Here is a 17,569-nt window from a genome sequence, read left to right as displayed (position 1 = left end):
TTAATAGGCTGGTGTGAAAAATTGCTGCCACACCGCCCCCTCGGCCTGTGCTTCGAGATTTCTGGTAGTTAGAATGACTCGGGGGTGTTGATTCATTTAAACTAACATACTCATCCGGCTGCAACCAGGTTTCTGTAAGGCACAGTAAATCGATTTGTTGATCAATTATTAAGTCATGTACTAACAGAGACTTGGAGGAGAGAGACCTAATATTTAATAATCCACATTTCACTGTTTTACTCTTTGGTTCAGATGTGGATACTGTATTGTTCTTTCTTTGTGATTTTTTATGTTTAAGTTGTTTATTGCTGGGTTTTGGTTTTGTTTTTTGTCTGTTTGGGAGCTGACACAGTCTCAATGGAGATGGGTTTTTGGGAGGGTAGCAGGAGGAGAGAAGCTGCAGAGAGGCGTGTAAGACTGCAACTCTGCTTCCTGGTCCCAACTCTGGATAGTCATATTTTGGGGGGTTTAATAAATTTGTCCATATTTCTAGAAATGAGAGCTGCTCCATCCAAAGTGGGATGGATGCCGTCTCTCCTAACAAGACCAGGTTTCCTCCAGAAGGTTTGCCAATTACCTATGAAGCCCACATCGTTTCTGGGACACCACTCAGACAGCCAGCAATTTAAGGAGAACATGCGGCTAAACATGTCACTCCTGGTCTGATTGGGGAGGGGACCAGAGAAAACTACAAAGTCCGACATTGTTTTGGCAAAGTTACACACCGATTCAATATTGATTTTAGTGACCTCTGATTGGCGTAACCGGGTGTCATTACTGCCGACGTGAATTATGATTTTACTGAATTTACGTTTACCCTTAGCCAGCAGTTTTAAATTTCCCTCAATGTCGCCTGCTCTGGCCCCTGGAAGACATTTGACTATGGTTGCCGGTGTCTCTAGCTTCACATGTCTGAGAACAGAATCACCAATTACCAGTGTTTGACCCTCGGTGGGTGTGTCGCCGAGTGGGGAAAAACGGTTAGACACATGAACAGGTTGGTGGTGTACCTGGGGCTTCTGTTTAGGACTATGCTTCCTCCTCACCGTCACCCAGCCGCCCTCTTTCCCCAGCTGCTTGGGGTCTGCCGGGGAACAGCTAGCGGGGCCTATGCTATCTTCGGCTGCACCAGCTACAGGGGCCTGGCTAGCTACGGGTGAATGAAGGGTGCGAAGCCGAGTCTCCAATTCAGTAATCCTGGCCTCCAGAGCTGCAAATATGTTACATTTGTTACAGGTATCATTACTGCTAAAGGAGGTCACATTCATGATGTAACCTAACATGAATTTTAGCTGTTGATGCTGAGATTTATTGACTGAATTTCATCTTCCTACCAACTTTATACAGCCTAGAAAATAAGACAGCATAAACAGTGTACTGTCAGTGTAGAGAATGGAAATCAGCCAGGACAACTCATGACACATCTGGTTACAATTTGGCGAATTCTGTTGTGTACATACACAAAGAGCAGCTGATCACAGCCTGTACAACAAGGAAACCTACTGGAGCTCTCAATAGAAATTGTTATTTGTGATTCTTTTACCCACACCGAGCCATTACAACTAATTTTAGGGCTCCCCCACTTGCTGAGACTGTACACATTTTCCTGTTTAGAGGCAAAAACACCATCTACAATGTAGGCAATAGAAAATAAATATAGTGTTTATTTTCCTTCTTTTTCTTTAGATTTAATCTGAGTATAATTAGAATAAATGAAGGTTAGACTAAAGTTTGCATTCATATCTACTGATATTATTTTATCATTATGTTAATATAGCACAAAGTTCAGTTAGTTTGGACAAAAATAGAAACGTCCTCCAAAGAGCTAATTTTTACTTTGAGTACATTTTAGAGCTTGTAATTTTCCTTGAGTAAAGAAATTGAATCATTACTTCAACTTTTACTGGAGTATTTAACAGCAGTATTTGTACTTTTACTTAAGTACAGAATGTCTATACTTTTGCCAACTTTGCTTTTGTTACACAAAAACAACCAAAACTTTATTTCTGGTTGCTGTATGTAGTCTTGTAGATTGTCTTCACATTGAAATGAAAAAACTTCACAAAGTTTTTTCATTTGTCACAGTTCAAACAGTCAGCCATAGGTTGTGACCTAGGACAAGCTGATGGCATAAGATGTAAGTACAACTCCTCCGGTTTCATATGCAAAAAAAATTATTGCGCTAGCTTATGTGGTTCCGGTTCTATGGGGATTTTAAAAAAGTTACGCAAAACGGAGCGTGCCCGCTCTGACCGACTTTAAAGGGTTAATGACAGACCATATCTCAAACAGCCCAATGAACCGAGGGGCTAGTTTCTTTGGTTCAGTTCGTAGAGGTACGTACTTGTGTACGTGATTCGCAACCTGGGGCGAATCGCGGAGCTGGCGATGCAGCTCCAGGCTTGGTTGACACCGCTGCTGCCAACCACACCGGTGGAACCTGGCGGTGGGGAAGCGGTTGAGAAGCTGTGTGGAGCACCTCGGCAGCTGGAGGTGGTGGACGAGGCGCACGGGGGTCCGCGTCTGCCGGAGGAGGGGGAACAGCCGGGTGAAAGGCTGCTCCTGCTGGGAGTTGTGGAGGAGCCTCTCCAACCGGAGGAGGCGGACGAGGCGCGCAAGGGTCTACGCCGGCCGGAGGAAGAGGGGCAGCTGTGCGAAGGGCTGCTCCAGTCGGGAGCGGTGGAGGAGCCGCTCCAGCTAGTGGTGGACGAGGTGCGAGAGGGTCCGTGCCCGCTGGAGGTGGAGGAGCCACTCCAGGCGGAAATGGAGGAGGTGCACGAGGATCTGCTCCAGCTGGGAGCCGTGGAGGAGCCGCTCCAGCTGGGAGCAGTGAAAGAACTGTGTGGGGAGATGGAGGTCCCCGTGCCAGGGGAGCCTGCTCAATCTAGGTCCGAGATTGAGGCGCGAGATGCTCCGGAGTGACGGATGCCGGCCCAGCCGCCCGTAAGCAGGGGGTCATGACCGTGCCTGCAGGGTCGTGCTGGCTCACCAGGTGGCCGTGGGCGGCCTCTGGAAGGGACACGGCCCTGTTGCCGAGGTTGGAAGCCGGTTGGGGGAATAGGTTCGGCCAGATGGCTCCCTGGCCTCAATCGGGCGATGGGGGTGTGTGGTGAGGCGTGATCAGCGGTGCCATGCGGACATACCTGCACGGTATCCGCAATCACGTCCGCCGTGTTAAAAACACGGGGAAGCAGAGGTTGTTGGGTATTGTGGTGTGTTGCATGTGCGGCTGGCAGCTTGTGAGCTACAGTCGCGGTAAATAAAATGGCTTAAAACAACACTCGCTGGACCCGCCGTGTCTCTATCACACCACATTGGGCTTCTCCTTTTCTGAAGCCTCATGATGTGGTGGGAACTGGTGTGAAAGAGCGTCTGGCTTTGTATTCCAAGATCCGGGTCTGTAGGTGATAGTTAAGTTGAATTTGGTGAAATAGGGCCCACCTGACTTGATGGGCATTCGGGCGCTTGGCAGCTTGTGGGCAAGTCAGGTTCTTATGATCCATCCAGATGAGCATGGGGTGCTCATTTCCCTCCAACCAATGCCTCCACTCTTCTAGAGCCAACTTGACATGATCGCCCATGTCATAGTTTTGCTCTGACGAAGAGAGATGTTGAGAGATAAAAGCACATGGATGCAATTTACCTTTGGTGCATTCTGAGAGGACAGCCTCCACGCCAGAATCAGAGGCGTCCACTTCCACCACAAATGGTTTGCTGAGGTCTTGCTGGACCAGGATGGTGGAGGAGAAAAGCTGCTTGAGTTGATCAAAAGTGTGTTGCGTGGACGGTGACCACTGAAAAACAACTTTAGGTAAGGTGAGTTGATTTAGGGGCCCAATGACCTTGCTGAAGTCCCTAATAAACCATTTATAAAAATTGGCAAACCTGAGAAACCTTTGTAAGTCTTTCCGAGTCTGGGGCTCAGGCCACTCCACCACGGCCCTAAACTTGGCCGGGTCTGCCCGGAGCTGCCCCTTCTCCACAATGAAGCCCAGGAAAGAAACTGTTTGCATGTGGAAATCACACTTCTCACCTTTGACAAATACGCAGTTTTCCAGAAAGCGCTGTAAGACGAGACGGATGTGGTTCACATGGTCAGAGTGAGTCTTGGAAAAGATGAGAATGCCATCCAGATAGAGAAAAACGAAATGGTTAAAGTCCCTCAGAACATCATTCACCAGAGCTTTGAAAACAGCAGGTGCATTGGTCAAACCAAATGGCATGACAAGATACTCGAAGTGACCTAGGTGAGTGTTGAAGGCAGTCTTCCATTCGTCACTTTTTAGGATTCTGACCAAGTGGTGGAGGTCCAGTTTAGTGAAACTGGGGGCTCTAACATCCCGATGTTGTTATTGTTTAGACAGTTGTAGGGCCATGGGAAGTTAACAAAAATACTGTTCTTGTATATTTTTAATGTGTCTTATTTAATATTTATTAGGTAAATTTTCACAGTATTTGAACCTTGTGTTCAGTGGTGAGCCATCAATCTACAACTATCTGCCCTTTCTGCGGATTCTGTCAGTTCTTCTCAAAGGAGTCAAAATGTTATATCTCACAGGAACATTATCTGAAAAAGATTTTTCAAACATTGTTGAACATTTCATTAAAATCCCAAAAGGTTGATTCTGTTCATCTGGATGTAGTTTTCATTGCAAGAATTTGATTAAAATGTTTTCTTGGAAAATAAAATGCCAGTGTTATGGGTATGTTTGCTAGGAGAGTGCTAGGTGACATTCAGGGAATGTTCTGTGACTGTTTGCTGAATGTTCAATCCAACCCCTACCTGCAAAAAAAAAAAGTATTCGCATAGCTTGTTTGTCTATTAATCTCTGTTAGTAGTACACCCATATGTGCTCCAGCCTAACACAACAAAAAGGAGGACAGCACCACCTTGTGGCACTATTCTGCAACTGTAATTCACAAGGAGGCACTACGTCTTCTGTGATGTTATGTCAAAAACTGCATGTTCAACTGTTTAATACCACTTTTTAGGGCAGGATGAGATGGTGGGTCACTGTGGTGTTCAGTCTGGGCTCAGTCCAACACGAGAGAGAGAGGAGAAAGCACATTTTTTTAATATCACGGATCTCAAACTCCATTTCTTGAGGGCCGGTGTCCTGCACCTTTTCTTTGTGTCCCTGCTGACACTCCCAGCAGGACACGCACCACTGGCAGACATCTGTTCAAATGCCCGGGCAATAAAATCAAAGCATTATTTGCTCCTGTCACAGTACTAGGTCTGTGACCCAGTATTTGTGTTTCATTCTTTGTGATTATATTATTTGATGATTGTTGATTCATGGTTTAGGTTCTCTTGTTTTCTGTGTGTGTTATATTCTTGGTACCTTGGATTTAGGTTTCTGTTACTTTGCCTTCCCCATGTCCCATCTCTAGTTACTCTTGTCTCCATGTTCCTTCTGCCTCCCCAGTCACTCATGTCTTTTGTCACTCCTGTCACTGTGCCACTGTGTTCTCTTTGTTCAGTGTCAAATCTGCGTCTCTGTCTTATACTTCCTGTTTTACTTTGATGGTCCCTTGTCTCATGTCAGTGTTGCTAGTTTTGCTTCCCCTTGGTGTTGTCATGTTTGATTACTCCCAGCTGTCATCTCCTCCTGTGTCTCATTCCCTTGTTATCCATCAGTGTATTTAAGCCATGTGTTTTCCTTGCTCTTTGTCGTGTTGTACCCTCATTGTGCTGTGTGTTTTTCCTCCGTGTTTCTTAGTTTCTGGTTCTTGAGTCCAGTTTTGTTCCTAGTTTCATTTTCAGATTTGGTTTGTTTTTGTGAAGTGTATTTTGTAAAAGGTTTGTTCAGCATTAAAGCTGCTGTTTTTAGTTTTCATTCTGTGTCTGTGACTCCTGCAATTGGGTCCTATCCTGCCTGCCACACAGCACACCATGACAGCTCCAGTCTTTATTTTTGTGAAATATTTGGACTGAACCCTTCAGACCACTCTCTTTCTTTGTCCCTTCAGTCTATTACAGTTTGTAAAGCTTTTTAAAAAACAGGCTATTTTTCAGTATTTTTAATCATCTTATTGTAATCAGTAAATTAAAGCCCCTTTTTAAACATTTATTGTTGTAACAGACCTGGAGCTTTGAGCATTTCTCTCAGTGGCCTATTGTTGACAGCAATGTGCTGTCCAACTTGTACCAAACTATCGTAGTTTTGTTTAAATCAGGTGATTTTTAGAGACCATGTGATGAGTTTTATGTTTCAGCTCTTCATCTCTAGGTTTCTTTTGTTGCTTGTTGATGGATACCAAAATTATCTGGTTGAGGTGCAACTTGCTAAGGAACATTTAGCCGAATATTAGTGGAGATGTGTGTGTATATTTGAGTCTGAATGCATACTTTGATGTAGATTAGAGAAAATCCACCCAGTTCTTCATTTTAAAGTCATTAAAGATGGATGCTGTACAATCGTTCCATGTTGGAAAAAGAACAGTTTGAAGAAATAATTAAAAGCCCCCAAATTAACATGATATTCATGCCAGTGATGAGTGTATGTAAACTTGACCACAAATTCTAAAAAGAAGTCTTGGCATGGTGAGCTGTTGTCTATCTTCAGTCTTTTCAAAAATAACTAATTGTGAGAACTTCCTGTTTCAAAGTTTTGGAAAAATGCTGAAGGGCGAATAGGAGATTTCTTTTCTGCTGCATGCTTTAACATTTGTTTTATTGTAACTGGATTCACATAAAACTTATTCTGAGTAACATTGAAGTCTCTTTATGTAGTTTAATTTAATTTTCTTACAGGCAAAATTTTCAGATATCGACCTGCAGCACCCATCTGCCTCATCAGTGTTTGTTTTGACTCCAGGCTCATTTGTCTTTAGATGTAGTACTTTTCTTTAATATAGATACACAAAACATATTTAGTTTCAAAAGACTGTGCAGCAGACAGTTCAATAACACATTATCCAGGAAATTATTTCTGTAAAAAAGACAAACAATGAATTTCCCTGGTCGCATTACACTTTTAGCACATAATACATGAATAAGAAAATCAAGCACAAAATAATCATTCACATTTATTTCTTTATAAACAGTGTCTATAATTTTTTTTCTTTAAACATTTCTGAATGGAAGCTTTAAATGTTTGCAGCATTAGCTTTGGAAAAATTGTCTCAATGTGTCCTTTACTTCACTGTTTTTTTTTTTTATGCTGAACTGAATTTTAGACACACACAGCCACAGCTGTTTTCTCACAAATACTTCTAAGAGTTCCATTGCAGGAATAATCAAACCAGAACATTTGCTCCATCGTCACACAGTCCTCTCCATCAGGATCTTGGTCGGGCAAATCATTTGGCTCGGTAAAGTACCAAAATGTCAACCTATGGGATGAAGAACAGAAAGGGCATTAACTGTAAAAGTTAAAGTTGAACTTTGATTTTGAAAATGGACAAAGTCAGAATTTGTTCAATTTTTTTTTTGGCCACGACTGCATGTCATAAAATCTGTTTCCTTTTTTCCACGGTTTGTGTTTTGTCCTGGTCCTGTTGTTTCTTCTCTCTCTTTGCTTTCTCCTTGCGTCCTCACTGTCACTGAGTCCCGTTAATAGATGATTGCCTGATTGTTCTTAGTGTGTTTTGATGCATGTGTGTATATATATATATATATATATGTATATATATATATATATATATGTATGTATGTATATATATGTATATATATATGTATGTATGTATGTATGTATGTATATATATATATATATATGTATATATATGTACTGAATCAAACCTTTCATTCAGTGGTGAGCCGTCCACCCACAGCCATCTGCCCTCTTCTGCTGAGTCTGTCAGTCCGATCCAGAAATAGCTCTCATATTCAATTTTTGTCTGGAAGAATCTCTAAACAGGAACATTTGATCAAATTTTTTTGTGAAACTTTCTGTTCTGGAATGATGAAACAAGAGGGTGAGAACATAAACCTGCAGCAGTGTTTCATACCTGCTCCTCACTGCTGTCTATCTTAACCAGGTCTCCCCCTTTAGTCCTACATTCAGTTCTGCTCTCATTCCAGGAGGAGGAATTGGTGGAGAAGTAATAGCACTTTCCTCCATGTTGCTCCCAGCCATCTTCACATTTATAACATGAATCATCTTTGAAGAGATTACATCAAACACTTCAGTCAGGTGGAAGAAATCCCTGTTCATAACTGAGCTGCAGTTACAATCTAACGTACTGTTTGTGTCAGTCTGTGAACGTTTCTTTAACCCGAGGATAAAAAATATATCAAAGAAAAAATAGAAAACTTACTCATAGTTATATCAGGAAGTTGTGGGGTTGTAGTCGGTATCGTGCTGTGTGATTGTTTTACTGTTATAGAGAAGAGATGAAGTTTTTTTAAATATTTGCAAAATTTTCAGCACGATCATCTATTTTTGATTTGGCAGCAGCAGGATGCTCCTTTGATCCTGTTTCCTTAATCAGAGGATAAAAAACACGTCAAAGACAAAATATAAAACTTACTCATGTTTATTTCAGGAGGTTGTGGGCTTGTGGTTTGTATTGGGCTGCACGGTTGTGTTACTGTTATAAAAAAAAAATGATTTTCATAGATTTTTCAGGCAGGAGGATGGTCCTTGGGTCATGCATGTTTATGCAATTGTTTTCTGCAGATACAAATGTGTTTAAAATTCATAACGTACTAATTTTTACTTCAGGCTCCGGGCATGTGGGCTGCACTGTACTACATGGTTTGATTTCAGGAGGTCTCTCTAAAAAAACAAAAAACAAATTAAAAAACAGGCTTAAAAAGAATAATTATTCATCAGGACCAGTTAAGAGAATGAAGATAACTTAAATATTAAAATGTTGGATAAAAATGCTAAGCAACATTTAATAATATAAATAATAATGTGTGTTATGTGATTAAATTCCAGAGGTCACAAACAAAAGTTTAGTACAAAATTACAGTGTAGTCTCATGTTCTTACCTGTGAAATCAGCTTTTACAGTTCCCTGCTTCATCTCAAGGTTTCTGAGCATGTCCCTGGTTTTCAAAAGCTCCAACACTTATTAAAACAATAAAAATAAGAAAAGACAAAAATCAATTAGTAATATTTTTGTTTCACTTTATCTCTTTATCTACATTTGATTTTGCAGATTCCACAGCCAATGAGACGGCTGTTGTTACCGGAACCTCTTATTTCAGTTCACCTGTAGTGCTGATTTATTCACATTTGAGCAGGCTTTGGTAGCATGCAGGTAAAGAATATGTGCATATAACCAGAGAGCAAAGTAACTTTTTTAATCTTAAAATCTTTGGCTACTTAAATATTTAATTTTTAATTGAATATAATTTTATATATATATGCTGGCCTTAACATTTGATAAAGTTAATGTGTTAAAAATAAGGAGCTAGCCAGGCATTCTTCTTTCATCGACGGCTACGGGTGTGTTGCCCAAGATTCATGAGGAAGAATGTCTGAGTCACAGTTTAATTATGATTTTTAACTTAGCGTACAAATAAAAATAATAACATATTAATTATGACAAAAATCATGTGCTAAAAAGCAGCATAGTTCCTCCACAGAGTAAAACACATTCATACGTGGTTGTGCTATCCATCCAATTTATGATTTAGGTCACAACTCAAAAGTTTTTCCTTCACAATTTTATAGTAAATATTCTGATTGTTAATAAATTTATGGTAAATCAGACACTTATTTAAGTAAAGCTACATGAATAAAACTACAAACTCACAGAGATAAGTTACCACAAGAGCCGATACCAGGAGAACACAGACAACCAGCACGGCCACTCTGAGCTTTAACGCATTTTTTGATTTTGCGTGTTGAGAGTGAAGAGCTTCACCTGATTTAGAGGAGACAGAAAGTGAACACACAAGTACATAAACATTTAATAAATAGTTCTAACTCTAGTGCATCTGAGGACAGATGCAAAGATATTACACTGCTTAATGTCATTTCAGTGTTTGTCTAGTACAAAAGTTTAAAATAGGTGAGAACCACAGCTGGATTAGACCAACGGGAAACATGAAACACTGCATATTACAGAACAACATGGTTGCCTTTCTTATTTTTTTCTTCATAAATGAGGTTTTTCATATTTTCGTATGATAAAACCCAGAAAACAGGCTTAAGATATTTTACCCAAAAGAATATTGTTTAATTTCAGAACACGTTACGTTGTATGAAAACAGCATTGTTCACAAAAAGTGTGTATTTTCTCCTCCCTGTTGATTTACCACCACATTAATGTTCTTACCTTCTATGTATTTCTGTGGACGGTTCATCATGCTGAGGCTTCAAGCTCCTGACTTCAGAGTTAGTCCAACTGTGTCTGAATCACAATAAAAAAACAACAAACTAATTATTTTAATCAATTCCTTCAATATTTACTGAAAATTTAGCATCAAGATTCACCTCTGCGACCCTCACCTCAGGCTTTTCAAAGAGAAGTGAAGCACAACACCTTTCACAGCTCTCTGTTAAAAAAAAACAAACTTCCTGATGACTTTAAAGGATGAGGAGGAGGGTCTATCTACAGCACAGCTCATCTATTTCAAGACAAATTCAAATAGATACTAGAGCAGAACAAATTATTTCGGCAACGAAGCTTTTCAAACAGCAGTTAAAAAACCTGTTCAACACTAATGAGCTGTATGAAAACTAATTTCAGTTTGTTAAGCTACAAGTATGACAAATATTATCATTAAAACATCAATATTTGTGTTTATTTACCTTAAACACAACAATAAAATATAACAAAGTGGAACAGAAGACCAGTTACTGTATATTTAACAATAAGAATAAATGTTATGTTAGGAACTTTTATGCCTTTCTGGCTTAGTTTGTTGGATATTAGTGTAATATAACATGCTAAACATTTTCTTGTGCATGAATCAAGTTGTGTTTTGATTTTTGGCAGAAATTTTGAATTTTAGTTTTTCACAATAAACTTTCAAATGTTTATGAAAACACATTTCTGTCTTGCTTGTTTACTATTTACTACTTTACTACTTCACAGTGTAGCTTTATGCAGCTACAAGGACATTAAATGTGTTTGACAATTATTAAGATTTCTCTCACTGCACTTTATCTACACTCCACATTTCAATAACAATTTCATTTGTCTTTCATTTAAAATTATAAAACTAATTATTTTCAGTATCATCAAGGTCAGCTAAGCTCTGGTGGTCCATTTTAGTTAATATGATTTAAAACAACAAAATATGATTTAGTAATAATGGCACTTTACTCTAAGTTTTGTTCCCAACTTTCTTTAAAAACGTAATAAATGTTTTGGGAAAAAAAAAAAAAAACGGAATAAGAAAAGCTGGGTAATAATGGTTGTGTGCCTACATATCAAATTGCACTGATGGTCTAAGTTTAATCCAGTTTTATAGTATAGTATAGGAGTATCCCATTCTTCTGTGATATTGCAGTTTTACACCAAACTTCAAGGTTTGTGACTTTTTCTGTGGTATTTTTGAGCTCAAAGAACTGTTTAAGAAATTTAATGCAAATCTATAGCATTTTAGATTCACTAAACTTTAAAAAAAAAAAATACATCAGATTAAAAATTAGCAATTCAACCACATTCTTTAGTACATGTCTAGCATCTGTTTTAATTCTGCTTTTACAACTCACTAGCATAGGCACAAAACATTTTGTGAATTACATTTTTACAAAGCATTTTAGTAACATATATTCAACAAACAAAAGTGTTGTATTAAGAAAATCCCTTCTTCAACTCTCTGGAGTATCATTTAAAGTTACAATAATGGATTACACAGAGGTGGGAAAACATTTAAACATTACAGTAGATGCGTTTCTGAAAGTCCTGCAAATAAGTTTATGGTTATACATCCTCCACGGGAGGACTTCTTCAGTGCCATGTTGCTACACAGAACAGAGCAGCTACCTGAAGTCTGCTCCTACAGATTTGATTAGCTTGTTAATAGTGTTACATCCTCACTATGCACATCTTTGGATACTGTGGCTCCTCTGAAAATGAGAGCCTGAAAACCAGAAGTACTTGACTTCCTGATATAACTCTCAAACATGCAACTTAAAGCAGATAACTTGTAAACTAGGGAGGAAATGGCATCTCACTAATGTAAAAGATCTTCATTTAGCCTGGAAATTTTGTTTGCTGCCCTATTAAAAACCACAGCGCTGTAGTCAGACTGACAAAGAGTCAGAGCTTTGTTTTGCCAAGCATTCTTTTAACCTTCAATAGTAATGCCTTCATAAATTTCTTCATAAATAAAAATAAAAATTTCATTACAGCCATCAACAACCATCTCACAGACGTATCATTATATACAACTACTTTAGACTCCTTCTCTCTGATTGATCTTTCTGAGTTAATTTCAGTAATCCCTTTCTCCAAACTATCAATGTGTCTTTTAGATCCCATTCCTACAAGACTGCTCAAAAATGTACTACCATTAATTAAAGCTTCAAACAGAGATATGATCTATCTCTGTTAATGACCTATGTACCACAGTTGCAGTAATTAAACCATTCATTTAAAAGCAGTTACCAAACCCAGCTATCTTAGCTAATTATAGACCAAGCCCCACCCTTCCTTTTATTTTAAAAGTTCTTGAAAGAGTATTTGTAAAAAAAAAGCTATCTGATCTTCTACAGAAGAATGCTTTGTTTGAAGAGACCATAGTGCAGTGTTTGAGACAATAATATTTTATTACAGCGATTAGAAAATGCCATAGGTACCAACGTTACTGCGCTACAGTAGTTTCAATCAAATCTATCTAATATCCTCTAAGTTAGTCATGTACATGGGAAGTCTTCTTTACACACAAAGGTTAATAATGGAGTTCCACAGGGTTCTGTGCTACGACCAATTCTGTTTACATTATACTTGCTTCCCTCAGGCAGTATCATTCAAATGCATAGCATACATTTTTATTGTTATGCAGATGATACCCAACTTTATCTCTCTATGAAGACAGATAACACACACCAATTACTTAAACTGCAGGAATGTCTTAACAACATAGAGGCCTAGATGATTTCTAATTTCCTGCTTCTAAGTTCATATAAAAATGAGGTTAATCTGGAATGTATTACCTTGGCCTCCAGCAACACTGTGAAGACTCCTTCAATGTGCATGTTAAACAAATATTTAGGATTGCTTTCTGGCACTTGCACAATATTTATTTTACATTTGTAGCATCCTGTCTCAGAGTGACACTGAAAAACTACTTCATGCATTTATTACTCATAAGATTGGCTATTGTAATTCAGTATTATCAGGCTGTCCTAAAACCTCCCTGAAAAGCCTTCAGTTGATCCAAAATGCTGCAGCAAGAATACAGGCAAGGGCTAGAAATAGAGAGCATATTTCTCCCATACTGGCTTCTCTTCATTGGCTCCCCGTTAAATCCAGAATCAAATTTAAAGATTTTCTCCTAACATACAATGTCTCCAATGGTCAGGCCACTCCTATTTTTTTTTTTAAAAAAAGTACATTGTACCATACCAACCCAATAGAAAACTTCACTCTCAGACTGCCGGCTTACTTGTGGTTCCTAGGGTTTTTAAAAGTAGAATGGAAGGCAGATCCCTCAGCGTTCAAGCCTCTTATATGTAGAACCAGCTCCCAGTTTGGGAGACAGACACCCTCTCAGGGGTTAGGCTTAGACAGGTTAGGCTTAAATCTTTTCTTTTTGATAAAGCTTGCAGATAAGGCTGGATCAGGTGACCTTGAACCCTCCCATAGTTATGCTGCTATAACCCTAGACTGCTGGGGGCTTTCAATGATTCACAGTGTTTCTTCTTCACTCACCTCTTTTCAGTCTTTGTTTATATGCCACTCTGCACTAAATTATTAGTTATTATTAATTCATGGCCCTCTTCCACAGTGTGTCTTTGTATTATTGTAGGCTCCTTACCCTATTATATAAAGTTCCTTCAGGTATATAAATAAACAATTAATAAATAAGATTTATAACATATTATAAACATTAAAAAATACAAATGAATTGACTTGAATAGGACAATAGGCCAATATCGTAACTACTGATAAACAAAGAACCCTAGAAGCAGGGGCTTGACATTGGTTGCCATGCCGATTCATGTGGCCTGTGTCTTAGATCTTTTTAAAAAACTTTATCTTAATTTAGATTCTGGATGCATTGGTCTTGTAGGTTATCTTCACTTTTGGAGTTGAAGTTTTTTTTTATTTGTCACAGCTGAATTAAAACACATTGAAGTCATTTTTCCTTCTTCAATTGATCGTAAATTAGATAGCTGTGAGCTGCATTAACCAAACAGGAAGCATGGCACAATGTGTATCAGACAACATGGTTGACTGCGGTAACCTCACAGTTATCACATCATCTAAGGGTAAGCCCCTCCTTTTCTTGTTTGTTTCTTCTTTATGGGTTTAATGTTACCAAATACACTGTTATAGTAAAACTCTAAATGTGGTCTCAAGTTTTGTTTTAATTTATGTGCCGAAAATATTGGTTTATTCCTACATACATTATACATGAATCCTGGTGTCAGGTGTCCGCCTAGGTAAGAGATGCACATGGACCTGGTCATCCACTTGATGTTTCCCAGTGCTCTGTGGTCCAGTTTTGATGCTCACTGTCATGGTCCGGGTGAGTGGCTGTGTTTTTCCACAGAGCATGTTTCAAGCTCTCTTTGTGATTTACCCTGCTAACCTTGTTTTCTTCTGCCACAGTTCCTGGACTCACTTTGACTTAAGCTTGAAGCTTAAGCTTCTCTCTTGGACTCAGGATACCTTACCCCCATCTTGGATATCACTCTGTGCCCTCCTCCCACCTCACACCATCAGGAACCTTCAAATCTCAGGTAAGCCATTCCACACCGTTCAGCTCACTCTGGATTCACGTCAACCATCCCTCATCACTTACTGCATCCACCTGCAAGTAAGAAAAGTTATACAATATACTCACCATCTACAGAGCTCCTCTCTACTACCTCCATAACTCAGATGCCCTCTCTCCTCAATGTGACTGCTTAACTGCCACGTTCCAGTCTGTATCTCTGGGCCAATTCCCCCCCTTAATCCACATCCACCAAGCCACGATAACTAGGCCTCACCAGGTCAAGTTTGTTGCCTGTGTTTTGTTGCCTTTGTCCTTATCACACTTTGAAATTTTGAGTTTCACAAGTTAACATTGTAAAATGTTCCACTGTCTCTGCTCTGGGTTCCTGCACTTGAGTCCAGTTTTTGTACCGATCTTTCGCTTCTGTGAAACACAGAAGTTAACAGAACTCACTTATGTGACAAACCACCGACACTTCCCCGACATCTCTCTCCCCCTCTTTTGCAGTGACTTTGAGCACCACCCGAACCACAATCTGCACCCCAGATTCCCCTTTAGCTCCCGGTTCATGTCCACCACTCCTAGAGTCTGATATCCACCATAGCTCACAGCTCATGTTTGGTATTCTAAGCATTAAATCATTGTATGTAAATAAAGCATTGTTGTCATATTTAAATCAGTGCCTCCGACTGTATCCGTGTTTGGGTTCACTCTCTCGGCCTGGCCACCCCGCTGTACCATTCACATGCCCATTGGTGGCGCTTTAAGCAGTGGATAGGGATTAACACGGGTACCCTGACTGGTCTGCAGCTATGCAGACCCATATCCAAGAAACCTTGTTATCAGAACCAGCATGCATTTTTTGGCAGGTTGTTTTATTGGATCACCCACATGGGCCAGCTTTCCCTCCCCATGTACACTGGTGAACCCATTGGTGAACATTGGCTACCCATGACACAGTTCCTGGTTCACCTTGGACCACTTATTATAACTAATAACTAGTACAGACTGGAAACACCCCTCAAGAGGTGGAGATGGTCTGACCCAGTTGTCTAGCCAAAACTTAGACCTTGTCAAACTTACTCAAATGCTTATGGTTGCCTATTTGTCTTGCTTCCTGCTTCTGTTGTTCAATTTCTGTCTAATATATCCCACCCTGGGTGCTCCAGGCAGGAGGTGAATTTCGCAATCATAAGGATGATGCTATAGGCCACGGCACTCCTTAGGAATGAGAGAAAGATTAGGTAAGCAACATTCAGCAGATTTAGAGACTGAGTTGGCAGGGAAGATTGTAAACAGTTTGACAGGCAAAACAAACTTATACTTTTAGTTCTTTCTTCCGACCAGCTTATATGTGGTTTGTCTTTCTAGCAAGGGATATGCTAAGATGAGTGGTTAATGGTTTGGTGGAGAGTCACAGTTGCTGATCTAGGTTTGTACTACACCAGAGTCAACAAGGAGCTCTTTTTGAAGGAGATAGTTGTAGGTAACGATAAGCAGGGCTTGACACTGATTGACATTATTAGTTATATTTGTCTTGTAGGCTGTCTTAACCGTTTGAGTTAAAGTTTTGCATTTGTCACAGTTGTGAGCCATACCTTTGGGTACACAATAATTTTACAGCCTTACTGTAAACATTCTCCTCCTCCTTTAATTTATGGTAAATTAGATAGCTGTGGAAGCCGTAGCAACATCAACCAAACAGGAAATGGAACACACTGTGTATCAGACAACAACATGGTTGAAGAAACCACACGTTAAATTATCACATAGTCTAAGAGTTAACGCCTCCTTTTCTTGTTTGTTTCTTCTTTGTTGTACTAAATATTACCAAATACACTAAAAGGTTAAAAGATTCAATGTGGTCTAAGTTTTGTTTTAACTTGGCTGCAGATAATATTGTTTCTGCAAAAACTTTTGTTATTCAGATTTGACAGCATCTCCCTTTTTTCGCCACACAAATGTTTGTAATGTCTGTGTAGCTCTGTGAACCGCTCATCATGCAGAAGCTTCAACATCCTGACCTCAGTTAGTCCCGCTGTTGCTGCATCACAAAAACACTTTCTTCAAAAATTCTTTATTATTTATTAACATCTAATGCTTTGACAATCAGCAGAAAAACATCTATTCTTACTGTATATCTATATATATATATATATATATATATATATATATATTCACAAAAAAAATCATCTGTCAGTCCATATGTTTTTGTAATTATCACAGGATATAAACATTTTAAGTGGAAGCTGGAACTAAGAACTAAAGTCTGAAAATACTAAAGAAACACTTGAATATAAATTGAACTAACAGGTTCACTCTCTGTTCAAATAAAGGATAAACAAAATATATGTATACAGTCTTTCAGTAAGATGAATTCAGAACTTGGAAATGTAACACACAAAACAGAATAAACAAGTGCGAATAATAATAATTGTTGTGTGCCACCAGATTCAATTACACCGCTGGTCCAAGTTTAATCCAATTGTGCAACATAAGAGTTTCCCAGTCTTACTGGCTATTTACAATTTTGCACCTCACTTCAATCTTTTTATCTGTTTCTGTGATTTTCATAAGCTCAACCATGTGAAATTGAAATCCAGACAAATTAGTAACTTTTAGTAACTGTTTATAAATTTGGAGTTTACCCAGGGACAATTTTTTTGTACTTTTTTAGTTTCTATTTTCATTCTGCCTGTAGTGCTAATTTTATTCACCAATAACATTTGCGCAGGTTGTGTTTGCATTCAGGAAAATGTTACAAAGTATAATA

At 39.1% G+C, this 17,569-nt stretch overlaps 1 long non-coding RNA gene across 1 annotated transcript; it reads left to right on the top strand.

Moving 5' to 3' along the window:
* The first annotated feature begins 14,394 nt into the window (after positions 1 to 14,394).
* On the top strand, positions 14,395 to 15,511 carry LOC112843495 (uncharacterized). Its single transcript, XR_003215869.1, has 3 exons — positions 14,395 to 14,604; positions 14,688 to 14,818; positions 15,304 to 15,511. It is a non-coding gene; the product is annotated as an uncharacterized LOC112843495 (long non-coding RNA).
* The last annotated feature ends 2,058 nt before the right edge of the window (positions 15,512 to 17,569 follow it).

The sequence above is a fragment of the Oreochromis niloticus genome, linkage group LG22 (assembly GCF_001858045.2).
Source record: "Oreochromis niloticus isolate F11D_XX linkage group LG22, O_niloticus_UMD_NMBU, whole genome shotgun sequence".
In the NCBI taxonomy this organism is placed as follows: Eukaryota; Metazoa; Chordata; class Actinopteri; order Cichliformes; family Cichlidae; genus Oreochromis; species Oreochromis niloticus.
Note: the sequence above shows the minus strand (reverse complement) of the source record. Positions and strands in the feature narration are given on the sequence as shown.